The sequence below is a fragment of the Juglans regia genome, chromosome 9, assembly GCF_001411555.2.
Source record: "Juglans regia cultivar Chandler chromosome 9, Walnut 2.0, whole genome shotgun sequence".
Lineage (NCBI taxonomy): Eukaryota > Viridiplantae > Streptophyta > Magnoliopsida > Fagales > Juglandaceae > Juglans > Juglans regia.
Window position 1 is genome coordinate 4,542,870 of NC_049909.1, and position 9,089 is coordinate 4,551,958.

Sequence of the window (9,089 nt, forward strand, 5' to 3'; positions counted from 1 at the left end):
TAAATCCATAAACAATTTCAAAAGGAGAGTATGAAGTAGTAGTATGCATCGTCCTATTATATGCAAATTCTATAAATGGCAAACAATCCTCCCAAGTTTTTAAATTCTTATGAACAACAGTGCGTAAAAGCTGAGTTAAAGTCCTATTAACTACTTCAGTCTGACCATCAGTCTGTGGATGACAAGTAGTGGAAAATAAGAGCTTAGTACCCAATTTCCCCCACAACACCTTCCAAAAGTAGCTAAGGAATTTAACATCCCTATCAGAAACAATACTCCTAGGTACACCATGGAGTCGCACTATCTCCCTGAAAAACAAGTCAGCTATATTTGTTGCATCATCTGTTTTATGGCATGGAATGAAATGTGCCATCTTACTGAATCTATCCACAACAACAAAAATAGAATCTCTACCCCTTTTGGTCCTAGGCAGCCCCAAAACAAAGTCCATAGATATGTCTACCCATGGCTCACTAGGAACGGGTAAGGGTGTATACAACCCATGTGGCAAAACCTTAGATTTGGCCTTTCTACATGTAATGCACCTTCCACAAATACGGTTAACATCTCTCTTCATCTTAGGCCAAAAGAAATGTTCATGCAAAATGTCTAAAGTTTTCTTGACACCAAAGTGTCCCATTAATCCCCCACCATGTGCCTCACGCACCAATAACTCACGCATAGAACAATTTGGCAGACAAAGTTTGCTTTCTTTAAACAAATAACCATCATGCTTGTAAAACTTACCAAATGCCGCCTTATCACATGCCACATACACATTTGAAAAATCAGCATCATCGGCATACATGTCTTTCACGTATTCAAACCCAAGCATTTTGGCACTCATAGAAGTAAGAAGTACATACCTCCGGGATAGAGCATCAGCAACAATGTTCTCCTTACCTTGCTTGTAACGGATGACATAGGGAAAGGTCTCAATGTATTCCATCCATCTAGCATGCCTTTTATTCAACTTACCTTGACCCTTGAGATGCTTCAATGATTCATGATCGGTGTGGATCACAAATTCCCTTGGCCATAGGTAGTGCTGCCAAGTCTCTAATGCACGAACAAGAGCATAAAGCTCTTTGTCATATGTAGGTTACTTCAAGGATGCCCCACTTAACTTTTCACTAAAGAAGGCTATGGGCCGCCTATCCTGCATCAAAACGGCTCCAATCCCTATTCCTGAGGCATCACATTCAATCTCAAAAGCTTTGTTAAAATCAGGTAATGCTAACACAGGTGCAGAGCACAACCTTTCTTTAATAGTGGCAAAAGCATTCTCTTGATTAGCGCCCCAATGAAACCCAACATTCTTTTTAATTACTTCAGAGAGTGGTGCAGCAATGGTGCTAAAGTCTTTAACAAAACGCCGATAAAAGCTAGCTAACCCATGAAAGCTTCTTACCTCAGTGATGCTTTTTGGCATTGGCCACTCCTTGATGGCCTTGATGGCGTTGGCCCTCCTTTTCAAAGCTGTACATGTTCTTGAACCCATCATGTGTCACTCTCCTATCATACTGCCACGGCCTCCCCAACAAAATATGGCCCGCATGCATAGGTACAACATCACAAAGCACCTCATCTTGATACTTCCCAATAGAAAAAGTAACTAACACTTGTTTATCCACCCTAACCTCTCCACAATCATTCAACCACTGCAATTTGTATGGTCTAGAGTGTTTTAAGGTTGGTAAATTCAATTTCTCAACCAAAGTAGTGCTAGCCACATTAGTACAACTCCCTCCATCAATGATCATACTACATACCTTATTGTTGACATGGCATCTAGTATGGAAAATGTTCTCTCTCTGTTGCTCTGCATCATCCACCTTAATGTGTGCATTAAGAGCACGCCTGGCAACAAGAGACTCACCTGTCACAGGGTATACCACTCCATCATCATCACTAGCATCATCCAACTCGGGCACCTCATCACTATCATCCTCACTCTCAGTCATCACCTCCCCATTGTCACGCATAATCATCACCCTCCTATTTGGACATTGAGAAGCAATGTGCCCTGAACCCAAACACTTAAAACATTTGATATCTCTATTCCGTGAAGGTTGGGATTCTACCTTGGGTTTGTTGCTAGTTCCCTCATCTTTTCCCTTAGGTGGTTCGGTCTTTCTCTTTGCTTCAGCTGGATCATTCCTATCCCATTTTGATTTCCAAGTAGTGCTAGAAACCGTAGTGTACCTTGCTGTCCCTTTTCTCTTTAATTGCCTCTCCACCTTCATAGCCATGTGCACCATGTCCTCTATCTCCACATAATGCTGCAATTCAATTACATTGGCTATGTCCCTATTCAACCCACTCAAAAATCTAGCCATGGTGGCCTCTCGGTCCTCCTCTACATTAGCCCGAATCATCGCCACCTCCATCTCCTTATGGTAATCCTCCACACTCCTAGACCCCTGTGTAAGATTTTGTAATTTCTGGAAAAGGTCTCTATAGTAATGGCTAGGAACAAATCTCCGCCTCATGAGAGCTTCAACTCTCCCCATGTCTCTATAGGCCACTCTTAATTCCTTCTCCTATTGGTCACTAATTTATCCCACCAAATAATAGCATAATCAGTGAACTCAATTACCGCCAACTTCACTTTCTTCTCCTCAGAGTAATTATGGCAATCAAACACCAACTCTATTTTTTTCTCCCACTCTAGATAAACCTCAGGGTCAGTTCTACCTTGGAAAGATGGTATTTTCATTTTGATGCTACCAAGGTCTCTATCTACACCATCCCGACCCCTTAGATTCCCCTCAAGTCCTCTTTCATGCCTAACTCCTCTATTTCTACCCGACCCAACGTCAGATGCTATATCTTCCTCTTCCTCACCATCTCCTTCATTCTCATACTGATTTTCAACTCTATGCTCACGTCGCCTCCTATCCCTCCTATCTTGTAGATTTCTAATCGCTGCTTCTTGATGATCCATCCTATCCCTCACTTCACCCAACACCATGTTCAACCGCTCAAACTGTTGTTGCATGGCTTGCAACACAAAAGATGAGTTATCTGCTCTCCCCCTTGGTGATGCGCTACTCCGATGAGACATTATCAGGCGCTACACAAGAGAAAGTTAGTGGCAAAAAAAAAAAAGTAAACCTCACACACTCCCTCACGTGTTTACACTCGAATAATGACACTCCACTCGTGTTTCACTCTTAATTGGCTTTTTTCGATAATAGTCTCACACTCTCTTTGCCTTTTACCTCAAGAGTTTTCCCACTCAAGTTCTTTAAGAACTAATTGACTCAATCAAGACAAAGCAACCTTGTTTTATCCCAACTAGTAATTAAGTCCAAGAAACAAGAACAAGAGAAACACGGAAGGAATGAAAAAAAAAATGGCACGTGAATCAAGGAAATTATACGAATGAAACAGTAGCAATAAGACAAGATATCAACTAGAATCACCCCCTTTGATGATAAGGATCAAGAAAAAAAAAATCTCGAATTTTTTTTTTTTTTTTTCACGATTTTTTTTTTCTTTTCTTTTCTTTCTTTTCTTTTCTTTTCTTTTCTTTTCTTTTCCTTTCACCAACTGATTTGATCACAATCAAGAATAAGCAGTTGAGAAAAACCCTAACAATAACTCAAAAACCCTTGGGCAAGTGATATACGGCAGCCCCTAGAATAAGAGATTTCAGCCAACACAAACCCTAGAACAATGAATTTCAGCAACCCTACTAACCACCACTATTTTTTGTTTTTTTTTGTAATCAATCCTAGAACAATGACGCCCTAGAATTAAATATGCAAGAAATAAAAGATAGAATAAGATCTGATTGGAAACCTTGCTCTGAATACCAAATGATATGAACCCGTGGGAATGAATTCCCTTGACCCCACAATCAATTTGAAAACTTCCCAAGAAAGCCAAAATCAAGTCTATGGATGGAGAATCTAGACCCGATGAGAACTCGTTTCAAGAACCTAGATTATATTAAAATCTAGACCCGTTGAAGAACCCGTCTCAAGAACCCAGATTACAAAGGAGGAACGCCACAAAGGTTGTGATTTACCTTTGATAAGTTCAAGAGTTCAATCAAGAACAAGAGGAGAAAACTCAACTCACAAATAAAATTCAATATTGTCTAAATCTCAAATGAGGCTACAAAGAGTTTTTAAAGCCAAACCTAATCAAAACCCTAGCCAAAATAATGCCCCTTTTACCCAAAATTACCCTTGATGAACAGTAGCAGCTACAGTACGCGCGGCTACAGTAACCCCAACAGTAAATTGATGAAACCCTAGTTCCTAAAATGTAATTTTCCAAATAAGCCCTTGGCCAAAATACAAGGCCTTCCCAAAAACATAGTTCAAAAGAAATAAGACATGTGAGTCAAGCATCTTCAAGCCCACTTATTCTAAACTAATAAAATAAATCATTTAACCAAATTGGAAGCCTCCAATAACAATAGGCCGTATCTTTAAGTCATGTCTTCCACAGCTTGAATAAAGTGGATCAAAACTGGTTCTTCTTCTTTCAGACCCATCTTCAATGTTGGGCTCTTGCTGGCTTCATCCCAGGTGGATTGCACCAATCCTTGCATTGCTTCCTTGATCTTCTTGGCCCTTGATCTTGTAATTGGCCCATCTGGAACTTGCAAAGGATCTTTAAGAGTAGGCCCACCTTGGTTCCTATCAGCATGAACTCTCACTCTCTCCACACAATTCTCACATGTTCACTTGAAGATTCTCTCACTTTCTCGTATTTTCTTTCCAACCAAACAAGGAGGATCCTTTCAAGAGAGAGGATTTCAGCACCATCAAGGATAGACAAGGTAAGGATCTGTTTTCTCTTAGTTTTGAGTAGACATGTCACTTTCTCAACCCGAAAATGAGATTCAAATCTCGTAAGATTTCGAGAATGATAGAACACACACACTTTCTACCCGATTTCTTGGAAAATGATTTGGGGTTTTTAAGAAAGCTGTAACACCCTGCTCCTTCTTTCTGACGAAAGCAAATTCCAAGGATGGAAATTATGTACCACTCTGCCCTTCTCTCTAGCGACTGCGAGTCTCATTATGCGTGCTGAATGAACCAAAGCATTCTAAAGATATTATGTGATTTTTAAAGTACGCCCAATGTTTTAAATGCACTGGAAATATTTATATGAGGTATTTCCAGTATTATTGAACCAAGCCTGGTTTTAAATAAGACAATTATAATATTTTTTAAGAGCTCCAAAAATATTATAATTTTCAAAAATCATTTTAATATCATTTATTATTTTTGAAGACCTCCACCATTAGATCATTTTGAGGATCCCAAGATAAAGGGATTATGATTAAAACCTAGACCCCTCTTCCTTCTTCCTCACTTTTTCCTTCCCTCTCCCCTTGAGCCCGACAGAAACCCCATCTCCCTAGCCGATCCTTCCTCAGCCCAGCTCGGCGCCGCCTTGTGCCACCTAGTCTCACCGCCACCACCGGCAGCTCCCCCTCACGTCGGCGAGCATCCCCCACCATCGAAGTCCCGCACTGGAACTTTCTCTTCCCCGACTCGAGCCCCTCTCTCCTCTCGAGTTCCTCGCTTCGCACCACTATAGCACTACCATCATCAGGATCTAACTCCACCGAGCACAACCATGGGATTCATTCCCGCGGGTCTAGGTTCTCCATCCATTGACTTGATTTTGGCTTTCTTGGGGAGTTTTCAAATTGACTGTGGGTTCAAGGGATTCATTCCCGCGGGTTCATATCATTTGGTATTCAGAGCAAGGTTTCCAATCAGGTCTGATTCTATCTTCTATTTCTTGCATTTTTAAATTTAATTCTAGGGTTTCATTGTTCTAGGGTTGCCAAAAAAAAAAAAATAAAGAACAAAAAGTAGGCTGCCAAAATTCTTATGATTTTGGGTTTGGCTAAAATTTGCATCACCTAGGGCTTTAAAATTCTAGGGTTTCCTGCATCTCTAAGTTTTTCAGTTGCTAGGAGTGTCGTTCCATTGATTCTCTTCTACTTCATTGTCCATGATTGTGTGTTTGAATTCAATTGTTTGGTTTTCACAATTGAATATTGCTGTTTGTGGTTGAATTATAGAAAAGAAAAAGAAAGGAAAGGAAAAGAAAATAAAAGAAAAGAAAAGAAAGGAAAAGAAAAGAAAGGAAAAGAAAAAAAAATTCGAACAAAAAAAAGAAAAAAAAACAGAAAGAAGAAGAAGAAAAAAGAAGGTAGCATATTCAAAGTTGCTACATAGTTATAATAAAGAGAAAGAAAGTATTTGTTGATTGAGCTTTTATCATCATAGGAGCTGTTCACATCTTTCTAGTTGGTATCTTGCTTTATAATTACACTTTCATTCGTATAACTTCCTTGATTCTCGTGTCATTTTTATTCCTTCCATGTTTCTCTTGTTCTTGTTTCCTGGATCTAATTACTAGTTGGGATAAAACAAGGTTGCTTTCTCTTGATTGTGTTCAATTAGTTCCTAAAGAACTTGAGTGGAAAAACTATTGAGGTAAAAGGCAAGAGAGTGTGAGACTATTATCGGGAAAAAGCCATTAAGAGTGAAACACAAGTGGAGTGCCATTATTCGAGTGTAAACACGTAAGGGAGCGTGTGAGGTTTTCCACTAACATTGTTTTTGTGCAGCATATTATAATGTCTCATCGGAGTAGCTCATCACTAAGGGGGAGAGAATATAACTCATCCATTGTGTTGCAAGCCATGCAACAATAGTTTGAGCAGTTGAACTTGGTGTTGGGTGAAGTGAGGAATAGTATGGATAATCAAGAAGCAGTGATTAGAAATTTGCAAGGTGAGAGAGATAGGAGGCGACGTAAGCCTAGAATTGAGAATGGGTATAAGAATGGAGAGTTTGGTGAGGATGAGGAAGGCTTAACATCTGAAGTTGGATTGGGTGGACATAGAAGAGTTAGGCATGGAAGAGGCCTTAGGGCAAACTCTGGGGGTCGAGATGGAGTAGATAAGAATCTTGGGAGCATCAAAATGAAAATATCATCATTCCAATGTAGAACTGACCCTGAAATTTATTTAGAGTGGGAGAAAAGAATAGAGTTGGTGTTTGATTGTCATAATTACTCTGAGGAGAAGAAGGAGAAGTTGGTTGTAATTGAGTTCACTGATTATGCGATTGTTTGGTGGGATCAATTAGTAACCAATAGGAGGAGGAATCTTGAGAGGCCTGTAGAAACATGGAGAGAGTTGAAAGCTATCATGAGGCGGAGATTTGTACCTAGCCACTACTATAGAGACCTCTACCAAAAATTACAAAATCTTATACAGGGGTCTAGGAGTGTAGAGAACTACTATAAGGAGATGGAGGTAGTGATGATTCGGGCTAATGTAGTGGAGGATCGGGAGGCCACGATGACAAGATTTTTGAGGGGGTTGAATAGGGAGATAGCCAATGTAGTTGAGTTGCAACATTATGAAGAGGTAGAGGATATGGTGCACATGGCGATGAAGGTGGAGAAGCGGCTAAAAGGAAAGGGTACATCAAGGTATACTTCGGTTTCTAGTACTCCTTGGAAATCTAAGTGGGACAAAAATGAACAAGTTGTAGCAAAGGGGAAGACCGAACCACCAAAGGGAAAAGATTTGGGTGAGGCTGAAACCTCAAGAAAAAGAGAGAATGAGTTGAAAAACAATTGTGAGGCCGAGAGTTCAAAAAAAGAGGAGACTGAAAGAAAAACAGAGAGTGAAAAGAACAAAGAGAGTGAGAGGAAAAAAGAGAATGAGGCCGAAACATCAAAAGAAAGAGAGAAAAAGAAAATAGAGAGGTGGTTGAGAGTCAAGAAAAAAGAGTGGAGGCAGAAGAGGAAAAAGAAAGGGAGATTGTAGAGAGAAATAGAAAGACAAAAGTGAGTTTTTATACTAAGGCGAGTCTTAATCCTAACGAACTTGACGTATGTTTGCCTAGTATTGTTGTCTCTTTATTGCAGGGATATGAGGTCGTGTTTCCAAGTGGTGCATTTTGTGGATTGCCACCTATTAGGGAGATAGAGCACTACATTGACTTTGTGCCTGGTGCGACAATTCCTAACCGACCTTTCTTGGAAAAACATGAGTCATTGACACATTTAAAGGGACAAGGTAAGTTGTTGACTAGAATGCATGCTAAGCGGGATGATTGTATTGAGACTTTTCCTCATGTATTCAAATACACACAAGGTATGAAAAATTTTGTAGTTGATACTTTAGCAAGAAGGTATGTCCTTGTCTTCATTTTAGATGCAAAATTGTTGAGACTTGAATATGATAAGGAATTGCATGCTAATGATGATGACTTTGCTAGTGTGTATGGGACATGTGAGAAAGCATCTTTTGGTAAGTTCTATAAACTAGATTGGTACTTGTTTAGAAAGATTAGATTTTGTGTGCCTACTAGTTTTATGCGTAAGTTGCTTGTGAGTGATGGACATGCTGGTTTGTTGGGTAACCTTAGTGTAAGGAAAACTTTTGTTGTGTTGCATGACTGTTTGTGGGAATACCATTTGCCATTCAAAGACTTGTTGCACGAACGTTTGTGGAAGTATCATTTGTCATTCATTGATGTATTGCATGAACATTTATGGGAGTATCATTTGCCATACATTGACGTGTTGCATGAACGTTTGCGGGAGTATCATTTGCTTCTCATTGAGTTTGCATATAATTGGAGTGGTCATTCTCGTGAAAATAAGATTTCAGACATGTTGCATGAACGTTTATGGGAGTATCATTTGCCATTCATTGACTTGTTGCATGAACGTTTGCGGGAGTATCATTTGCCATTCATTGACTTGTTGCATGAACGTTTGCAGGAGTATCATTTGCCATTCATTGACTTGTTGCATGAACGTTTGCGGGAGTATCATTTGCCATTCATTGACTTGTTGCATGAACGTTTGCGGGAGTATCATTTGCCATTCATTGAGCTTGCATATTGGAGTGGTCATTTTGGTTCGAGGAAGACTTTAGATGTACTTCATGAACATTTGTGGGAGTATTGTTTGTCATTCATTGAGTTTACATATAATTGGAGTGTTCATGCTACTACTAAATTTTCACCAATTGAAATTGTTTGTTTACTTAATCAATTTCCTCCTTTAGATTTAAAGTCTTT